The sequence below is a fragment of the Lissotriton vulgaris genome, chromosome 10, assembly GCF_964263255.1.
Source record: "Lissotriton vulgaris chromosome 10, aLisVul1.2, whole genome shotgun sequence".
In the NCBI taxonomy this organism is placed as follows: Eukaryota; Metazoa; Chordata; class Amphibia; order Caudata; family Salamandridae; genus Lissotriton; species Lissotriton vulgaris.
The window spans coordinates 712,306,319-712,328,278 of record NC_141698.1 but is presented as its reverse complement, the minus strand read 5'-3'; positions in this window follow the sequence as shown (position 1 = coordinate 712,328,278).

The following is a 21,960-nucleotide window of genomic DNA, read 5'->3' as shown; positions in this document are numbered from 1 at the left end:
TAAGCTTGATGTACGAACCGGAATGTGTATTAGTTCATTTCAATGCCAACTTAGCAGTGTAAGACTGTAAGCTTGTTGATGGACGATGAGAGCAGTGCTTGACAGGGTTCCTAGGCAGTGTAAATGGTCTTGCTACCTTAGTTTGTGTCTGTCTTAGAACATATACTGAATAATAAATATAAGTAGTAGTGGACAGGTTGTCCTAGAAGTCCAAGGGAGGAGGGTGTGGGCACTGTGTTCCAGCAGGCCGTTCCTGGTAAAACAGCCGGCGCCCATCCACTGCCCTCGTCCCGCCGAAACACCTACAGCGTCACACCCTCCTCCCTTGGACTTCTAGGACAACCTGTCCACTACTACTTATATTTATTATTCAGTATATGTTCTAAGACAGACACAAACTAAGGTAGCAAGACCATTTACACTGCCTAGGAACCCTGTCAAGCACTGCTCTCATCGTCCATCAACAATAATAATAAATCTTTATTCGGCTTGTTCACAGTGGAAAAACCATAAAAGTACACAAAATGTCAAACACATTAAAAAAGATACACATGTTACATATGTTTCTGATAAAATTCATTTCAAAGTTAAAAAGAGAAAAGTTAATCAGAAATGTGCAAAGTACCGCTTATGCTCAAACTGGCAAGGTTTTTAGAGATTCTTTCTGTGTTTCATAATACACTTTAAAAAACTACTAATAAAATAACAGACATTTGGTGTTTCCAACATTTGCAGTCTTAAAAGGGCAGGTCTGCACTGTCTCAATCCCCAGGATTTTAGTATCGGTAGAAGCCAGATCTTTCTGTGGGCTTGATGGTATTTACAGAGCAGGATCACGTGCAAGTTCGACTGCATTGATATACCGTCACAAGGACAAGGCGGGAGTATAGCATCCCAACAGTTTTGTGTCGGAAAGGTGACCATTCTAAAGAATATATTTAGCCTAAATCTTGTAATGAGCATTCTCTCGTAAGTTGGTATTTGAAGTTCTAAATACGGGTGAATGACAAAGGCTACCTGGATCATGTTTGAATGGATCACTGCCGCTTTTGTGGAGTTGGATGCGAGTCTTAGCGACTCCAAATGGCATAATGCTTGGCGTTTAAGGTCTTTTTTTGGAATGTCCGTTATAGATGTCGGGTCTGAATAGTAGTTTTCAAGGCCTAAATCAGTAAAAAAGTTCCTAACGTATAAAAGCCACTTTATTTTTACAGAGTTGTCCATATTCATTGAGTCTGTGATAATGGCTTGAGTCAGAGAGTTTTTATTTGATTTCCAAATGCGGCGCCACAACATCAGAGGTTCAATTTTAATTAAATCCTCTAAGTAGGGTATGGCTAATTCTAGGTGCATCGCGTAGATTGAGGTGCCTTTGGGGGTAGCTAGCAAGAATCTTAAGAAGGTGTTTTCCACCCTTTGAATAGGGCTGACATCAGTATACCCCCAGACACCTGCACCATATGTTGCTATTGCCTGGCATTTGGCGTTATAAATCTTAAGGAGCTCTACTGGTGGTCTCTTGCCTAATTTCTGAGAGAAAGTTATTAGTGCTGCAATTGATCTCCTAAATAAAAGTGCCCTTGTGCTCACTGCTTGCTTCCAACAGAGCTGGTCATCTATCATAACCCCCAGGTAGGGATAGTGGGGGGTAGGTTCAAGCTTTTGGTTATTGAGGACTATAGGGTAGGTTCTTTTTTGGTGTCTGCCAACTGTCATTACGAACGTTTTTTTTACGTTCACCTTTAGGTCTAAGTTGCCCATGAAGGACGTGTATCTGTTCACTGCTTTCTGGAGTTCTTTGGGTGTTCGTGCTAGGATGACGGCGTCATCCGCGTAGAGCAGGGCTGGGATCAGGCGGCGGTTTATGCGTGGGAGGTCCTGGGCCCCCCTCAACATCTCCTCCTCCAAACCGTTGGTGTAGAGTGAGAAGAGGAAGGGGGCCAGGACACATCCCTGCCTGACCCCACGCCCTACGCTAAACGGAGACGTCAACTCACCATTGACACCGAAGCGTACTCTGGCTGTAGCCCCAGTGTAGAGCTCTTTGAGAAAATCTAAAAGGGGTGGATCTACTCCCAATTGTGCTAGGACCCTCCACAGCTTTCTGTGCGAAACGCAGTCGAAAGCTGCGGAGAGGTCGACAAAGACCATATATATCTTAGTGGGGGTGGCCTGTGTATATTTCCCCATTATTAGGGTGAGATTGAGGACCTGCTCTAGGGTACCAAAACCTTCTCGGAATCCGAATTGGATATCCGAGATTATGCCCCGGTCCTCGGTCCACTGCTGGAGGCGCTCTAAAATCACTCTCCCCACTACTTTTCCGAGCGAATCCAGCAGTGAAATAGGCCGGTAGCATTTTACATCTTGTCGGTCCCCCTTTTTAAAAATGGGAACCATTATTGATTTTGTCCAAGATGTTAAGATTCCCTCACTTGCTGCTGCTGTACATACTCTAGTTAAAATGGGGGCCCAGAGGTCTTGATTACTTTTAAAAAGGTCCACCGGGACCCCGTCGGGTCCTGGTGCCTTGCCTGTTTTGCTATTCTGCAGAGCCTCTATAAGGTCTGAAATGTCAAAAGGGACCAGAATAGGGTAATTTACCTTGGGGAGAGGGGATTCTGTTGGAAGGGTGTTCTTAAAGATTTCCTCAAAGTGAGAAACCCAGGTATTTTCGTCGATGGCGACTTCTATTTTCGGGGTATCTCTTTCTGTAAGATATGGGGTTCTGACCGTGCGCCAGAAAAGCTCGCTGTCTTTTGAGACTGCGCCATGATGGAGATCATCCCATAGCTTTTGCTTTAGTTGGGCAGTTCTCAGCTTTCTTTCCCCTGTGTATTGGCGCCTGAGCAGCTGGATCTGAGCCGCATCACGTGGGTTATTTTTGAGTGCGGATTTCAACTTTGATAGGGCCGCTGTGCAGTTGTGATTAAACCACTTTGGTTTTGTGGGGCGGTTTATTTTAGGTTTTGAGGTGAGCAGGTCTTTTATGGCGTCTAATATTAAATTAAAATTTCTCAAGACTTCTTTATGGCTAGTTGCGAGATCCAGACATTTCATTATATTTGGGTAGGACCGCGTTATTAGTTTTTTCATTATGTCAGATGGGTTAATTTTAGCCCATCTGATTGTTATTCCATTACGTTTGCTAACCTCAATCTTGTTCTGCCTAAGAGTGGTCGCCATCTCTGATTTATGGGAAAGGTTGGCAGGCATGGACATTGTTATTATTAAGGCTGCGTGATCGCTAAAGGGAGTGACAATGACTTCAAAGTCTTTAAGTTTCGACATTAGGGTTTGGGAAAGAAATATGAAATCTACTGTTGTCTTATGTCCTCTACCCACATAGGTCGGTAAAAATTCATTTGGGTCTGCTTTTACATGATTGGCAATCTGGAGATCCAGATCTGATAGGGCAGTGTTAATTATGTTTCCCAGTTTAGAGTGTGTGAGGTGTGCTAGTGGAACATTAAAGTCGTCCACAATCCCACAACACAGTAAATTGGGAGCTGTGCAGGGGTGAAGATTAAAATCGCCTCCCCAAATTAAATGGGTTGCTTTGTTTGCGGGGCTCTGATGGAATACTTGTTTCAATTTATCGGTTATGGTAGTGAGGAGAATTATAAAGTTTTCTTCCGATAAATTATTATATGTATTGGTCAGAATAATGATGTCTTTGTTGGAAAGGGTAAGCGATAGGATTTGATGATTGGCGTCCTGAGAGAGTGTGGCCACTTTATTGAGAGGTAGGGAATTTGAGATGTAGATTGCTAACCCACCTTTTGGTCTGCCCATTGTACTGGTTAAGGCTGGAACATTATAAGTTTTGTAGCCTTGTAGATGATGTTCTTCTACTGACCATGTCTCCTGGAGACAAATTATTTGGTACGGGGCTAAAAACTTCTGTGCAGAGCCATCCTCGATTTTATTTCGGAGGCCCGCGATGTTCCAATAAGAGGCTATGAGAAGTGAGGGGTCATCGGCAAGTTCTACTTCTGGGGTTATCGTGTCCTTGTTACTGGTAAGTGAGACGGTGGTATTGGGCTGCAAAGGAGGAGATAATTGGGTTTCAATGGGAGGGATTTCTATTGATGGTCAGTCGACCATTTCTAGGCCGCTAAACCTATTGCTTAGTGGGATGTTTTGCCATGGGTCCCATCGTGATTGCTCTCTATGTGGGGGCCAATGTGTATAAGGTCTTCTATCGTCCCACCTTCCTCCCTGGCGGCGTTGTCTCACTGGATGCCAGGAGTAGTCTGGCTCGTATTGGTTATGGGGGCCATTATAACTGTTGTTTGGAAAGTCATCCTGCCTGGGAAATGGGACGGACCAAGGGGGCTCCTGCTCCTGTATATAGCTATCTACTTGCCTGAAGGGGTAAAAAAAGGGGAGGGACTTGATCTTGATTCCTCCATTTGGGGTGATGTCTTCCCAGGCACAGACATAATCCGCTATTCGAGGATCCTCGAAAGTGATTGTGATACAGTCCCCGGAAATGGTTTTTCGGGTATTGCCCACCCATGGTACCCTAGCTACAGATCTGATTCTTCCGCGCCAAGATGATGGAATTGGGCGGTTGGTCTGGAGCCAGTGCTGGACTTTATTTTTTAGGGACCAGACCGGTTCTGGGGTAAGATCTGTTAGTTCTGGCACTCCAGCCATAACTGCCACATAGGGTGAGGCCTCTGGAGGGAAATCTGCTGAGAATCTTGGAGGACCAGGATTCCCCGCAGGGTTTCTCTTGGGCCTGCCCGCAGGTGTTTTTGGTGGTACAGGTGGGGGGGGTAGGGTTTTTATTGTTGCGTTGTGCGTAATTTTCCCTGAGGTTTTATTGGCTATACTGCTAGGTGCCGTCGGAATTGCGGCAGTAATAGTAGGCGCAGCTGTAGCCGGCACTGCTGGGGAAGTCAAAACGGTAGTCTGTTGTAGATTGCTAGTAGAGGTTTGGGCTACTGCGGTTTTTGTTGTTTTGGTTGAGTTTGAGGTATTTTTATTGGTCGACAGATTTGGAGTAATTATCCGAAGGGTCTTTTGTTGTGGATTGGATGAAGGTGGATTAGCAATTGATGCATTGGTGTTTGTTGGTTTTTTGCTATTGTTTTGTGGTGGTTTTTGAGGACAAGGTGGTAAAAATGACTGGTGATTTTTTAGAAGCTTAGAAATTTGCAATTCTAGGGTTGCTAGCCGATGTTCTAAGGGTTGTAGCGCATGTTTGACTACATTGGCTATGCTAGAGAGTGTTAATTCCTGGGCCTCTACGTCGTTCAAATCCACCGTGGTTTGTTTTGTGACGTAAGGGTCCAAGACTATCAGGGAGGATGGCTCCTTCTCTACCTGATGGACTGACGCTAGAATCTCGACATGTGTCGCCCTATCATCTTGAGATTGTGGGATACTTAATGTTGTTGCCAGGTTTTCTGGGGTGGTTGGGTTTCTTGATACCCTTTTCTTACTGATTGCTCCCTCCCTTCTACCCCTTTCTAATCTTTTTTCTGACGAAGAGATTTGTGCAGGAGTTGTTGGAAGCAGTTCGGGGATTTTTTCTAGGTCAAAGCTGAGTTGAGAGTCCGCTAGCTGAGATACTGACAGGTCTACTATGTTTGGTAGGCTGCGTCTCTCTCTAGTTGGGACCAACTCTGCGTTTGGGAGTCCTGGTGCAGGAGATCTGGCTTCCGCCAAGATGCCTAATGAGGATCTTTTAGCAAATGCTAGATCTAGGGAGACCCTTTCTTCAATAAGTGTTATGCTTTCGTCTATAAGTGTATTTGCCTTCGCTAGGAAGTCATCCATGGGACCAAGCAATTTGCCTGCAGCACTAGGGGCTTTAGTTTTAGTTTTATTCCCTCTCGTAAGGACCATTGCTATTCTTGTTAGGTTGTGGGGCTGAGGTGAGTCGTGAAAGTATTGCTATCTAAAACAGATTATCAGATAATAATATTAATGTCAGGGGGGGTGGCCCAGTCCAGTCTCTACCAGCCTCTAACGGCCTAAAACGGCCCGGTCTTTGCCCGGGTCTTCGCCCCGGGCTGCGACCCGCGGCGCGATCCGCGGCGCGTTAGAGACTGGCTAGATATGGAGGTAGGAAGGGGGGCGTGGCCGCCGGGGGAAGAGGCGCCGGCTTCAAGGAGCGGTGGTTTCTGGGCCTCGCAGTCCCCCGGTAGGCTGTTGCTGGAGACAACCAATGCACTGCTACCTGGGCGGGTCGCGCTGAGAGCGAGATGGTGAACTGCCGATTGCAGTAACGCTCCCACCAGCCGACCTCTGCCCCAGGGAGTACGGTTCAGGATTTGGGCAGAACAACGATTCCTCGTTCTTGTCACAGATGAGCAGGTCAGTGAGCGGCACCCGCGCAGCGGGTGTCGCGAAAGGTTATAAAGGAGTGTTCCAATCAATGGGCGTGGCCGCCGGGGGAAGAGGCGCCGGCTTCAAGGAGCGGTGGTTTCTGGGCCTCGCAGTCCCCCGGTAGGCTGTTGCTGGAGACAACCAATGCACTGCTACCTGGGCGGGTCGCGCTGAGAGCGAGATGGTGAACTGCCGATTGCAGTAACGCTCCCACCAGCCGACCTCTGCCCCAGGGAGTACGGTTCAGGATTTGGGCAGAACAACGATTCCTCGTTCTTGTCACAGATGAGCAGGTCAGTGAGCGGCACCCGCGCAGCGGGTGTCGCGAAAGGTTATAAAGGAGTGTTCCAATCAATGGGCGTGGCCGCCGGGGGAAGAGGCGCCGGCTTCAAGGAGCGGTGGTTTCTGGGCCTCGCAGTCCCTCGGTAGGCTGTTGCTGGAGACAACCAATGCACTGCTACCTGGGCGGGTCGCGCTGAGAGCGAGATGGTGAACTGCCGATTGCAGTAACGCTCCCACCAGCCGACCTCTGCCCCAGGGAGTACGGTTCAGGATTTGGGCAGAACAACGATTCCTCGTTCTTGTCACAGATGAGCAGGTCAGTGAGCGGCACCCGCGCAGCGGGTGTCGCAAAAGGTTATAAAGGAGTGTTCCAATCAATGGGCGTGGCCGCCGGGGGAAGAGGCGCCGGCTTCAAGGAGCGGTGGTTTCTGGGCCTCGCAGTCCCCCGGTAGGCTGTTGCTGGAGACAACCAATGCACTGCTACCTGGGCGGGTCGCGCTGAGAGCGAGATGGTGAACTGCCGATTGCAGTAACGCTCCCACCAGCCGACCTCTGCCCCAGGGAGTACGGTTCAGGATTTGGGCAGAACAACGATTCCTCGTTCTTGTCACAGATGAGCAGGTCTTCTAGGACATACCTGTCCACTACTACTTATATTTATTATTCAGTATATGTTCTAAGACAGACACAAACTAAGGTAGCAAGACCATTTACACTGCCTAGGAACCCTGTCAAGCACTGCTCTCATCGTCCATCAACAAGCTTACAGTCTTACACTGCTAAGTTGGCATTGAAATGAACTAATACACATTCCGGTTCGTACATCAAGCTTACATTGTCCGGGAAGGCGCCCCTTGGACCCCGGTTCCTTTTACGTTATTTCTACAAGCGACGGATCACAAACTTAAAGCCCTGAAGAAGTCCCAGCTTGGGACGAAACGCGTCGGCTGTACGTTTTACTGCAAACTGCAAATAAAGATTAAGAGAAGACTATCAACATCTCTCTGAGAAATATTTCTTCATTGTGTTCAAATACTATTTGCACTTATTGTCTTGTTTTCTGTGGTGCACCTGTGCGGTTGTTTGTGCCCCAAAAGCAAGCTTGTCTGCGCCTGTCTGCGTCCACCCAGGGCCAGGGGCCAGAACCCCTGCCAATTTTAATCCCCAAACTAGAATTTCCTATTCTTCTAAATCACTTAAAAATCTAGCTCCAACTTTAGCGGTAGGCTGCACGCACAGTCTAATGTGGGGACGCCTCCACTATGAATGCCCATACTGCAAGTTCAATTTAGCAATGACTAAACAGTCTAGGCTTAAAGAGAACAACAACAGTTTTTCATTACTGAATTGTCGCTCTCCAAGTAAATATAAATATGATTTTATCCAAACTCATTAGTGAGAAGCTACCCAATGCCCTCTTTCTAACCGAAATGTGGCTTAGTGATACCTCAGCAACTGATATTTTAGATGCAATCCAGGAAGGCTACAGGATTTTGAGACAAAACCACCTCTTAAAAAGAGGTGAGGGGGATAGCCATTGTTTACAAACTGACTAGTAAATGTACCATCAAGGAAGCCAACATTGACAATTGCAAAGCCATTCATTTGTGACAACATTAGCCATAAATGTAGCTCTCACAGGCTTCATAATCTACCGCCCGCCTGACCCGATGTCTCAATTTAGGCAACCTGAAATTGCACTTTGGATGTGACTCTAACCCAGACGCCTTAGCTCTCTGTATAAGTTGGATACGGTTAATATATCCCAAAGAGTTTCTACTCCGACGCACCACTTAAGTCACATCTTAGACCCAATCTTTGCTAATGCCTCTAAAATAAAAGTCTAGGACCCACTAATAGTCCCCTGGTTAGATCACTATGCATGCCTTTTACTATGCCACGTCAGAGGATACCCTCCAATAACACAGCAGAACACATACCCAGGAGAAGAAAATGGAATCAATTGAATTTCAAAACCTTCAATGATACCCTGTTATGTAACCCGCCCCAATTGGGGGAGAATGCTAATATAGCAAATGACCAGCTCGAAAAATGGATAACGGCTGCACTAGATGAAGCCGTACTATGGACATCAGGAAAAAAAATCTCAGAAGGCGGCACCCTGGTTCACAGTAGAACTTTGTGCTGCCAGAAAAGCATGCACGCACCTGGAAAGCATCTGGAGGAAAGAGTATAGCCCTAATAGCAAAAACACCTATAGAGAGGAAAAAAATACCACTCACTGATTAAAAGAACTAGATGCAATTTTTATACCGATAAAATTGAACGGGCGCATAACTGATCGAAGGAACTTTTTGCAGTTCTTAAATCTTTATCTTCACTGGATATCACTATGTCGACTGCTCCAGCATCGGCTGAGTACTGCAAAAGAGTAGACACTTTTTCATTCAAAGTAGCTAAAATATATGAGACCTTCCCCCTGGAAGCACAAAGCCCCATGAGTCTTGATGCTCTTCCGACCAATCCAGTGAGACCCTTCAATTTCAAAGAATTCATTGTCCCAATGATTTGAAGAACATAGCAGCCGACATTAAGTCGGTCTCCCCTTTAGACCCTGCTCCATTCAAGGTATTGGTGCAAGGGCTCAATGTTATCTCTCCATTCATTCAACAACTACTAGCCCTCTCCTTCAGTGCTTGAGAGATTCCTTCAAAGTGGAAACAAGCCATTGTTTTACCACTACAAATAAAAACTTCAGCTGACTACACAGCATTAAATAATCTATGCCCCATCTCTCTAACTCCTAACCTTTGCCAAAATAACAGAGAAGGTGGTAAACAACCAACTCACCGACTACATCACCGCAAATGATCTTTAACACCCCCACCCAGTCGGGCTTTGGGTTTTCTTATTCCACGGAATCGGCTCGTCTGCTATCCACGGAAAGACTAAGGAAGTGTGGGGATGCTAGTCAAACAGCCGCACTGATCCTGCTGGACTTAAGTGTGGCATTTGACACTGTTTCGCACAGCCTCCTCTCCAAAGACTCAGTCAGTTAAGGCTCGCAGGAATCGCGTTCCACTGGCTATGTTCTAATCTCTACGAGAGGAGCTTTTAGGTGTCTCAGAAACCTTTCCTCTCGGAAAGTCTGCCTCTAGCTCAAGGAGTCCGACAGGGTTCTCTCCTAAGTCCAACTTTGTTCAATCCGTACATCGGCCCCTTGCAGATATTGTAGAATGACATAAGGTGACAATTATGTCAAATGCAGATGACACACAACTGATAGTTACGCTATCACAAGACATTCCATTTGCCTATATGAGTTAGCCACTTGGATGGCAAATCATTGCCTCAAATTTAATGGCAATAAGTCGGAGGTGCTAAGTGTAGGGAAGTCGCACTCTATCTGGTGATGAGCTTGGTGGCCCGCATCTCTGGTCTGATCCCCACTCTCAAAAAGGTAACTAAAAATCTAGGGATCTGGTTCGACTCAGAACTATACTTTGATGATCAAATTAGAATAGGTGCGGGCAAATGCTTTGCGATCCGTAAAATGTTAAGGAAACTGATTGTTCTCCTCCTTCTAACAGCCAGAAAGACCATTGTGCATGCTTTGGTCACGACGCATTTGGACTAAGGCAAGGTCCTTTATCTAGGTGCAACAAAAGGAAGTCTGATTAGACCTAAATGCATTCAGAATGCAGCAGCCCGCCTGGTACTGGGTCTTCCTAGAAGATTGTCAGCCTCTAAAGCACTTAATACCCATCACAACCTACTATTCTAGAAAAGAATCAAGTTTAAAGCAATGTGTTACTGTCACAAAATCTGGTGGAATAGGGGCCCCAGTTACCTACGTTCTTTAATTATGCCCCATATTATGTCTCGCACCCTTAGGTCAGGTGGAACCTTGTAAGCTAAGGTTCCCAGAATCTGGAAAGCAAGAATGGGTGCCCGTTTGTTCATCTATCTGGCTGCAAAAGCCTGGAACTCTTTACCTGTTCCAGTGAAAGCATGTTCGGTAGAACAAAACTTTCGCAAACAATTAAAAATGTGGCTATTTAGGTTCTAGTTTCTGGCTCTTTTGTGTGGTAGCTCTCTTGCCTGCTCTCTCTTCTTCGGTCTGATTCTAGCGTGGGCACACTCTGTTGGTGTACCTAAGCGCTTTATAAATGGTATTTGATTGATTGATTGAAGGTGCTGTACTTATCTGGACCTTTGACGAAGATACTGGAAATGGCGGTCCAGGCAAAGGAGAAGCATCCTTCAGTAGATCCAGATATCCATATGGGCTGGTCACAGCATGCTCTATGCTTACTGGCAATGCAAATTGTGCAATTTCATCAGAGCGCAGCCACTCTATACTTATGCACATTGACCCTAAGTTGCTAGAACTGGCGTCTGCAGAGGCATGACCCCTGCCCAATGGCTAACTGTTTAGCGATCACTTCGTAAAAGACCCTGCAAATTTTGTGGCTATGTTCTTCACGCTGGATAAAGCACAGTCTTCTCTGAAAAAGGTATTTCACAACTCTAGGGACTATACGGGCTGTGGAATTCATCAGGCCTCCCACAGAGGCTACCAACTCAGAGGAAGAGGGTGTTGGAATAATTCTCAAACCGTGGAAATTTCTATCCGGCCAGAAGTCAACAGGGTCAAGGACGATTCAACAAAGCCGGCTATCAAGGTCATTCTTGGGGCAGAATTTGTAATTTCCGGTCGAATTGGCACCAAATTTCAAACAACCCATGGGTTATTCGACCATACAGTGGTTCCAAATAGAATTCTATCGGAATCCCAATCCACAAGAGATTTCCTTTTTCCCAACAAGAAATGAGTTTGGTCGATATGGAAATCGTGGCACTTTTGTGGAAAGAAGTGATCAACAACAGGTTTGTCAGCATGGTCTTCCTGGTGCAAAAGAAAGAGGGAGATTCCTGGTTGGTTCCAAACCTAAAACAATTCAATGCCTGGGTAGTGTATCGCCACTTCAAGATGGGGGGTATCCACTTGCTCAGGGATCTACTTCAAGAAAACGAATGGCTGGTCGCACTCGATCTGAGAGACGCATACCTCTCCATTTGTGTCTTTCCTTCTTACATATGATTTCTGCAGTTTTATTGAGCTCATCACTGGTATGAAATTTGCTGCTCTTCCTTTCGGACTTTCTTCAGTCCCTTGGTATTTTACCAAGTTAAAGAGACAGGCGGTGGAATTCCTCAAACTCCCAGGAATTCGCCTCATCATCCAGTTAGACAACCTGATTATAATGGCCAGGAATCGGAACATCTTCCTACTACACTTAAATTGGGAGATTAAATTGTTACAAGATCTGGGTTTGATAGGGAAATGAAAAAGGAGGGGAAAACATGGGGGCCAGCTAGAGAGTCGGTCGCGGTGCCTGAGGGAGAGGTGTCGTGTAAGGGCGAAATCGCGGAGCCTCCACACGGGGAGGAAGGGCAAGTAAACCGGCAAGTAAACCGGCGATAGCTGTGAGGTTGGGTGGCAGGTCTTACCTGAAAAAAGTGATTTTTCGAGGCAAAAATCAGCGCGGAGAGCTGCAACGGCAGCAGCGGAGGCGATACGATCATCGGATCAGGAGGGGGAGGAGGCAGGGCCGCCCACGGAGCCTCCAGCGGGAGAGCAAGCGGTGGAGCTTTGTAGCAGAGCAGCGGTAGAGATAGGGAGGGGAAGGAAAGCGGTAGCCAGGATTCAGTTTCGTGCTGTGGGTGCCTCGGGTAGGTCCGGAGGTAGCCCTAAAGAAGGAGAAGCCGGAAAAGCAGAAAAAACTATTGCTAAGCATTTTGCAGCAAGCAGCCAGGGAGGTAAGGAGGGTGAGGAAGGGAGGCTATCTCAACTGGGAGCAAGGGAAAGGAATACTGGGACAGCTGCAGCAAAGAAGCTAGACGCCACTAGATATATTTTGAGAAGTGCAGGGAGGGGGTTAGGAGAGGCGAAAGTAGTAATTATACAAAAAAAACAAAAAGAAGAAGCGGGAGATTGGAGTAGTAGGGCACAGAGAGAGGGTAATAAAGGAAACATAGTGGTAAAACCAAAAGTTATAGCAAAAAAATACACTAGGCAAGGGAGTAAGGCACTCATTTAGGACAGGAAAATTAAAATTACCCCCTCGCTAAACTCTTTCTTTAAAACACTACCCAAAACACTGATATTACAGAAGGACCCCACCCCCTCCGAGTTAGTTACCCCAGCCACCCCAGAAGTACAGAAGGGTGATAGTGTTAGCCAGAGTCTGTTAGACTGGTCGGATCACGTAACTCCAAATAGATATCAACTGCTGGAGACAGAGATGGAGGAAGAAAAGCAGGATGCGGCTAAAGAAATAGATGTGCTGGAGGGTGCGGAAGGGACCACCAATTCTGCAAGTGAAAACCCCCCTTCATATGACAAATTGAGTGCTAGGGGCAAGCTGAATGGCAGCGAGTTAAATAATGGTGAGTCGTTACTTATGAGCCCGCCAGCATATGGGGATTTAGATCTCTCAGTTATTGCTCTCCTAAAGAAGATAGATTTGGATGTGCACAAGGGCTTTAAAGAGTCAAAGGGAAATCAGGAAGGGAATGGGATCAGAGAGATATGTGGTAGTCTGGAAGCTAAATTTGACGAGTTAAATATGCGTACAACAGCTCTTGAATTAGAGGTGAAGGAAATTAGAGAGAAAGTCGAGGAGAACCAAAAGGAGTTGGAGGATGTCAGACTCAGAAGAGAGATAGTACGAAGAGCGATTAGAAAGATTGGAAAATATGCAACGCAGAAGTAACTTAAAAATTCTGAAACTTCCAGAGGGGAAAGAAGGTTCGGACATAAAAGGATATGTGGTGAGGTTGTTAAAGACAGAATTACAGCTAGATGAAACTGAGGAGCAGATTGCTATGGATATTCAAAGGGTGCATCGGGATCCCTTCAGACTGAACTCGAATCGGGCGAAGCCTAGAAGAATATTGATTAATTTTTTATCATATAGTCTAAAAGAAAAAATTCTGGCAGTGGCTTTGAAAAAAGGCGCCATAGTGATGGAAGGAGGTAGAGTGGAGGTCAGGTCAGATCTGTCAACAGTAACAGCGAACAGGCAGTGGGAGTTAGGCAAGAGGATTGAGCCGTTAAGGAGTTTGGGAGCAACAGTGCAACTGAAATTCACAGCTTTTTGAAAGTCATGTGGAAGAATAAGATGTATACTTTTCGGTTTGTCGAGGATGTGGACAGCTTCCTGGAGTAGTGTCAAAGCGGGGAGATTTAACATCGGTAGTTAAAGGAGGCTAAGTTGAGTGGAGGTTCTATGTCTTTTGCCTAGATACTTATGTGTGAAGGTAAAAAAAAAGAGTCCACCGTAGGCAGCAGGCACCCGAAGGGTCAGGGAAGGCCCAGAGGAAAGTTGGTTGGGTTTTCCAGGGTGGGGGGGGGGGAGCAGTAGGGAAGGGGGGGGTAGGGGTGGAGGGGGTGTAGGTAAGGGAAAAATATTTGAAAAATTTCTCTGGAGCCATCTTCTCACCAAGAGAAGAAAGAGTTTATATTGGGCATGGTATGAAAGGGGGTAGTCTGACTGAATCAAAGTGTTTGTCGTGGAATGTAAACGGTCTTTGAGTCAAATCAAGGAGGGATTTAATTTTAAAATCCTTGAGAGATCTTTCAGTTCATATTATGATTTTACAAGAGACCCATTTAACTGGGGAGGAAAGTAAGCAAGTATTAGCATCACAACGCTGGTTAAGTCATGTTTTTTATACACCCCAAGTTGCTGTTACGAAAGGTATTGCGTTATTGGTAAGGCAAGGGGTAGAATGTGTAGTTGAGGGCGTTGTGGCGGATGTCAAGGGCAGATGGTTCATTGTGAAACCTAAGATAAAAGCCCAGTTGTATAACATTATAGGATATTATGGTCCAAACCAAGATGATGTGGGACCTCTAGATGAATTGGCCAGGGAATTAATAGATCTTTCCGGGAAAATCATTCTAGCCGGTGATTTTAATACAGTATTGGACCATAATTTAGATCGATCCGCTAACAGTAGGGCGTTAGTAAATGTGAAAATGTCGAATAGGGTAAAAAATGTGATGGCCCAATTAGGACTTTGTGATATTTGGAGGAAAAGATCTGGCCAGCTATTAGGGTATACCTATAATAATAAAAAGTATAGTCATAGATCACGCATTGATTATATCTTGATAGATCTTGAGTTTGCAGAAAATGTGACTGAGATAGTCCATGTAGGGGTTCATTTATCGGATCATTCAGCTGTTACTATGGCCTTAAAGATACAAAGTACTAACGAGGGTCCAGTTGGGAGGGTGGATCGTACAGTTCTATATGACCATGAAGCCCTGGAGATCTTAAGTAAGGAATTGGAATTTTTTTTAGAGAAAAATGTTGGATCAGCCAAAATTAATATAGTCTGGGAGACATGTAAGGCTTTTCTCCGGGGAAGACTAGGAGCAATAGGAGCAGGCAAAAGGAGAGCTTATTTTGATAGAATAGGTGCACTGGAGAAAGAAATCCGCCAGGACGAGGCCGATATAGTGAGTTTAGGGGGCCCTGAGTCAGAGCCAGAGTTAGAGGGTAGGTTGGTTCAGGAATTGATTGAGCTAAAAGGAGAGTTGACAAGGGTGTTAAGTCTTAGAGTTAAGGAAAAATGGGAGGCCAGCCAATTGGCACATTTCGAGTATGGAGAAGGGACAGGCCAACTTCTCGCATGGAAAGCGAGGAAAGATCATGGTTTGAAATTTGATTAAGGAAGTGAAAGTGGGGTAGCAGTTGGTCACTGATACTAAGGATATTAGGGAAGCTTTTCACAGTTATTTTGAGGAAGTTTATAGGGAAGATCTTAAACCAGATACGCAGATAGTAGAAAAGTGGATTAATGTGTTGAAACAAACATCAGAAGAATTTCGGGATGCTTTGAATTGTGAGATTACTCAGGGAGAGGTGGAATTGGTAATTAAGCAAGTAAAAAAGGGAAGGCTCCGGGCCCAGATGGGCTTCCTGCAAAGGTTTATAAGGCCCTGTTAGGGAGTTTAGCACCCATATTGGCTCAAGTTTTTAATGATGTTTTTCTGGGAAGGGCGGTGCTCCCGCAATTGTGGAATGAGGTGAATATTATAAGACTGCCGAAACAGGGAAAGCCGCCAAAGTATCTGGAATCATACAGACCGATTTCACTTTTAAATTGTGACTATAAACTCTTTGCAAAGATTATGGCAGACAGGTTTGGGAAAGTTATCCCTCATTTAATACATGAGGATCAGAAGGGCTTTATTAGGGTAGGTATTTGAAGGAATTAACCTTCTCTCTTATAGGGAGTATAGATGTTGCTTCTACCCATAATATTCCCTCGGCGGTCATCGCGCTGGATGCCGCCAAGGCGTTCGATCGGGTAAACTGGATATATTTAAAGACTCTGATAAAACACTTTAATTTGGGCGTGCATTTTAGTAGGGTTTTGGCGCAAATGTACCAAGCGCCCACATCAAAGGTATTAGTGAACCGAACACTAACCCAACCAATAAAAATAATGAGAGGCACGAGACAAGGGTGCCCCCCCTGTCCCACCTTTTGTTCGATCTTTACATTGAACCCCTAGCCTGCAGAATTAGAAAAACAGAGAGGATCCCTCCGTTTACATTTCAGATTGGACTATATGCTGATGATATAGTTATTCTCACTCCAAACCTGCACCAGTCGCTGGGATGCCTAGAAGAAATAACTAAAGAGTTTGGGAAAGCCTCTGGGTATCGTATAAATGCGGAGAAGACTGAGGTTATGTCTTGGAATTTGGCAACAGGAGGTATAGAATGCAAATCTGAGATACGCTACTTAGGGGTTAAAATAACACAGGATGTAGGACAGCTTACTAAAGTTAATTTTGTTAAGGTTAGGAAAGAGATATCCGCTGCTCTGCGGGGGTGGGCGCACCTCCCGCTAACAATATATGGTCGAGTCAGCCTGGTAAAAATGATGATTCTACCTAAGATAACGTTCTTGTTTGATTCGGTACCTCTTTTATTTGATAAAGACTGGCTTGTCAGGCTACAAAGTGAAATAGGAGCTTTTATCTGGGCTTCAAAAGGATCCTGTTTATCATGGAAAAAGATCAGTAGAAAACTGTTGAAGGGTGGGTTGGCGGCCCCGACTTTCAGATCTATTCATGGGCCTTCCTGCTGAAGAACTGTAGGATGTTATTGGATACTCCAGGGAGTTCAGATATCGGAAACATTCTGAGTGCCTTGTTAAGGATGGAGAATTTGAAGCAACAGGGGTACATGTACAAATTTGCCGATCCAAATTTTTTCAAAAAGATTAGATTAAAAGTGTTGAAGGATCTAGCTACGGTTTAGTTCAAAATCAGGAGGGCAACAAAGATACCATATTTAAGCTTTAGGGCATCAATTTGGGACATGCCAGGTGCTCCCCTCTGGACTAAAGACGCACTGGCATTGGCGTTAAAGACTGACGGACCACAGAAGTGGGGAGAACTATTCATAGAAGGGGACTTGGTACCAAGGGGCTATTGCGAATAAGAGTGGGGGCACACATTTTCAAAGTTTAAATACTTACAGATCCAAAGCTGGGCGGCCGGTAAGGAAGAATTAATCGGCCGGTATAACATTTTTGAAGAGAAACTGGGGTTGGAGAGGTCAATAAAAAAGGAAGTTGCGTTGTGGTACTGGTCAATAGTAGAGCTGGAAGACGGACCATTCATCTTGCCGGAGACCCTGTGGGGATAATGCTTGCCGAAGATCGCATCAGAAGACTTATGGCAAGTAACTAAGATTACTTTATATAAAGTGGTAAAACCTGCAAACCTAAGAAGAAATCATTTGTTCACCCTCCACAGGGCATATTGGTCTCCCAAAAGACTCTTTAAGTTTAAGGGTGGTGGAATGGTGGCATGCCCCAAATGCAACAGCTTCAACGAAGATGATCTACATATGTTCGTCACATGCCTAGCGATAAAGATTTTCTGGGATGCCGTAAGTTCATGTTTATCAGAGGTACTTGCCCAGCAGATTGAGGTAAGTCCTGAACTAGTTATGTCAGGAATACTGGATGTACAAGGTAAGGGCCTGGATGATAAAGCAACATTTGCTTTTTATGCCATATTGCTGGCCCGGAGAGAAATATGTAGAAATTGGGTGTCTGCAGATCCTCCGACAGAACTGAGATGGTTAAGAGCACTGACTGCTATTGCTAGGCTGGATATAGTGGATCGGCAAAACAAGAGATACAGATTTTGAACTCCTTTCCTGTCATATTTTGGGTGAAGGGTGGGCAGTTATGGTAAAGGTGTTTTGAAGTCCTATGATTAAGCTTTCTTGGATCTCGGCGGGTGTAAGGCTTGAGGAAGACCGGTAAAGGTGGTATACTTCCTCCTAAGAGCTAAGGAACCTCTAAGATGAGATAAAATGCCCCAGGGGGGTATCGGAAATCAGGGACGAGGAGAAGGCGAATGAGGACAAAAAAAATAAAAGAAATAAAAAAATAAAAAAGAGCTGGGTTTAATAATAAACGCTGCAAAATCTTGTCTGATCCCTTCCCAATTGATGGAATTTTTGGGGATTCACATTGATTCGGTGCAGACGCAATTATGTCTTCGTTCTCAGAAAATGTTGTCAATCAAGAATATATTGATATGGGCTCCCTCCTCTTCGATGGTCTCTTTAAGATCTTTAGCCAGAATTATGGGGCTTTTGGCCTTCACTATCCAGTGGTTTTTCCAGGTCCCCTTCATTACCGGGCACTTCAATGTCTGAAGATTCTCCAACCTAAAATGGTGTGTCATATTTGGAACTGATTTCTTTTTCCCCGAGGCCATTGAGGAGATATCTTGGGGGTTGCATCACATGAAAGCCTGAAATGGCAGAGCCATTTTCAACAGCAATCCGGATGTAATGATGGAATGGGACGACATCAGATGAGGTCTTGTTGCACCTAGTTTCCAAATGGGGGTCCCCATCGGAACTTCAATTGCACATCAACTGCCTAGACCTATTGGCGGGGTCCTTTGTGATCAAGACTTTGTCCCTGCTCAAGTCTCAATGCTGTATCCTGCTACGGATGGACAATATCTCCATAGTGTGGTTTGTCGACAAATTAGGGGAAAAGTGATGTCAATCCCTAGTGGAAATTGGCAAGTATTTTTGGAACTATTGTCTTCATAACAAGATCTCTGTGATAGTGGAATACATTCTAGGCAAGAAGAATGTAGTCACAGACAGGAACTCTTGATTCCTGAGGGATTCCTGTAATTGGAGGTTTCAACGCCTCAATCTGATGTGGTGTCCTTGTGTGGCAGATCTTTTTACATCCCGTCTGAACTCCTGATATTCTTCAGTTGGAGACTAGATCCTCTAGCGGTGTGCTTGGATGCTTTCCATCAGAACTGGCAGTGGAATCTCCACTGTGCCTTTCCCCCTTTTATCATGATACCAAGGGTCATTTCTCAGGTTGGCGTCAGTCGGCAGAGTGGCATCAGTTGGCAGAGCTGATTCTGGTAATGCCATTGTGAAAGGCTCAACTTTGGTTCCCTTTGCTATTGGGAATGTTGTGTCAGAATCTGATTTCCATTCCAATCTTCTGGGTCCATGTGGTCAACCCATTGGGTCTTCTCCACCCTCTGATCTTGTCCAGACAGTTGGTTTTGATAGCTTGGTTGGTTTTGATGGCTTGGAGGGTTTCGGGAGATGCTGGCAAATGCAAGGTCTTTCAGAACTGTCTTATTCCTACCTCAAACAATCTTACATCCATCCACCATTCTGCTTTCAATATACTGTACCAACTAGTGCATCCTTTGAAATATGTACTAAAGGGCACACGATCATGTACAATATCAATTAAATAAACATATGTGCTCACATAAAATTGTTAGTGCAGTGCCTCTAGACACACAAGCCCATTAGGTGGCCAAGCCTCTACTACTTATATCCTTTGCAATGGGCATCAAGTTTCATCCAGCCAACATTCTCGAGACACCCAAGTCTCATTAGGTACCCAAGCTCCTCCTCTACACAGCCTTCACCCTGTGCACAATTCTTCACAGAACACCACCTCCCTTCAGACACCCAAGCTTCATAAGGTGGTCAACCTCCAACTATGTGTAAACTTTGCCCTGAGGAGTGCCCTTCAGAGAGGGCCCACTCCTTCTGAGCAGCCACATCCCATAATGTGGTCAATCCCGATTAGGGTGTCAAACCTCTACAACGCATAACCTTTGTCCTGTGAACAGATCCCAAGTGCCATTATGTGAGTACGCATTTGCTACGGGAAGTCTCTATCATGAGCACATCTTTTCAAGGGGAGAACACTCCTTCCAAAGACACAAACTCTATTATATTACCAATCCTCTACTTTGGACAGCCATGGCCCGTCCACAATGTTTCACAGAGAGCTCACTACCTATAGACTCTCAAACCCTGTTAGATGGGGAAGCCTCTACGATGCGCAGCCTTTGTCCTATGCAGAAGTCTTCACAGAGAGCACACACCCTCCAATTATTCAATCAGGGATTTGTAAAGCGCACTACTCACCCGTGAGGGTCTCAAGGTGCTGGGGGTGGGTATATGCAGCTCTGTTGGGGTCATTCAATGAGTCAGGTTTTGAGGTCCTTCCTGAAATGGTGCAGTGTCATCCTCCGCCGGAGATGAAGCGGGTGTTCATTCCAGGTCTTGGCTGTGAGGAAGGAGAAGGACGTTCCACCTGCTCTGGTCCTGTAGAAGCGTGGGATGGTGGCTTATGAGAGGTCGGCTGAGTGGAGGTTTCTCTTGGGGGCATGGAAGGAGATGCAGTCGTTGAGGTATTGGGGTCCGGTGTTGTGGAGCGCCTTGGAGATGTGTGTGAGCAGCTTGAAAGTTATTCTTCTTTCAACGGGGAGCCATTGGAGGTCACGGAGGTGTTGGGTGATGTAGTTGTGCAGTGGGATATCGAGGATTAATCTGGCTGCGGCGTTCAGGACAGTCTGGAGTTTGCCGTTTTTTGTTGATCCCGGCGTAGAGAGAGTTGCCGTAGTCCAGTCTGCTGGTGATGAGTGCGTGAGTGGGAGTTTTCCTGGAGTTGGGGGTCCTCTAGAATGTCTTGTGCAGTATGTGGAGGGTGTTGAAGAATGTGAAGGAGACGGCGTTGATCTGGCGATTCATGGTGATTGATGAGTCCAGTATGATGCTGAGGTTACGTGCATGGTCCGTTGGGGTGGGTGGATTTCCGAGGGCAGGGGGCTACAGGTGTCATCCTATGCAGAGGGGGTGGAGCCGAGGATGAGGACTTCTCCACAGATGCAAGCCCTTTGGGAGGCTAACCATGTTACAAAAGCTTATACTTATTAGCAGGACACAAGCTATAGAAAATGTCCATAGTTGTAGATCACTAAATACCTTTCAGTGTCAGAAGCGAATACCAAACTCTCACAGTCATTGGATGATGTCATCTGAGATGTCATCAGTGATGTCACCCATGATGTCAATTGAGATGTCATCAGTGATGGCATTTGAGATGTAATTTGCTCAAGCCCCCCATATCTTTTCCCATTTGTGTGGGCAGCCTCTATTCAGATATATTGACTATTCTGCCCGTTGACACCAATCCAAGTAACTTTTCCAGGACTCCACTGTTGGGGCCTCCACTGCACACCATGCATGGCTGATGTTACTTTTTGCAACCACTCCTGCCAATGTAAGACAGATATTGGCCCACTTGGGCTAGACTGTCTCGCCCGTCACCCCAAAGATATGCCATCTCGCCTCTACCAGGACCAGGGCCCCTACCACCATTGTCATCACCTGGGACAGGCCCCTCCAATACCTTTGAATCTTGGGGCAGGCCCACAGTATATGAAAGAATGTTCCCGTCTTGCCACAGCCCCTAGCACACTCCACAGATGCACCATGTCCAATGCTGTACTGCACTGTCCTGGAGGCGTATGACCTATGCAAGAGTCGGAGTTGGATTAGCCTGAATCTCACCCTTACAGCTATTTCTCTGGGGGTCTGCAGGGCTTCTGCCCAGTCATCGTCCTCGAGAAGACCCACATCCGACTCCTAGGCTGCCCTTAGTGGTCACATGCAGTCTGGGAAGTTATTTACTAACTTCTTATATGGGAGGGATATAGCCCAATCTATCATTGGATCGAGTAGGAGTCTATCCTCAAGTGGTCTGTATTTCGGTAACGGATCCCCTTCCTTCAGGTGGCAATGAAGTGCGTGTCACAATTGCAGGTATCTAAAGTGCTCAATCTCCTCCATCTGGAACTCTGTACGTAGGCTGACAAATTTGATCATTTCCCCTCCTTTCTAGATGTCTCCCAGGACATCTATACCGATAATGCTCCATCTGTTGAAGCCCTTCAGGAGCCCTACTTCACCCAATGGATCTC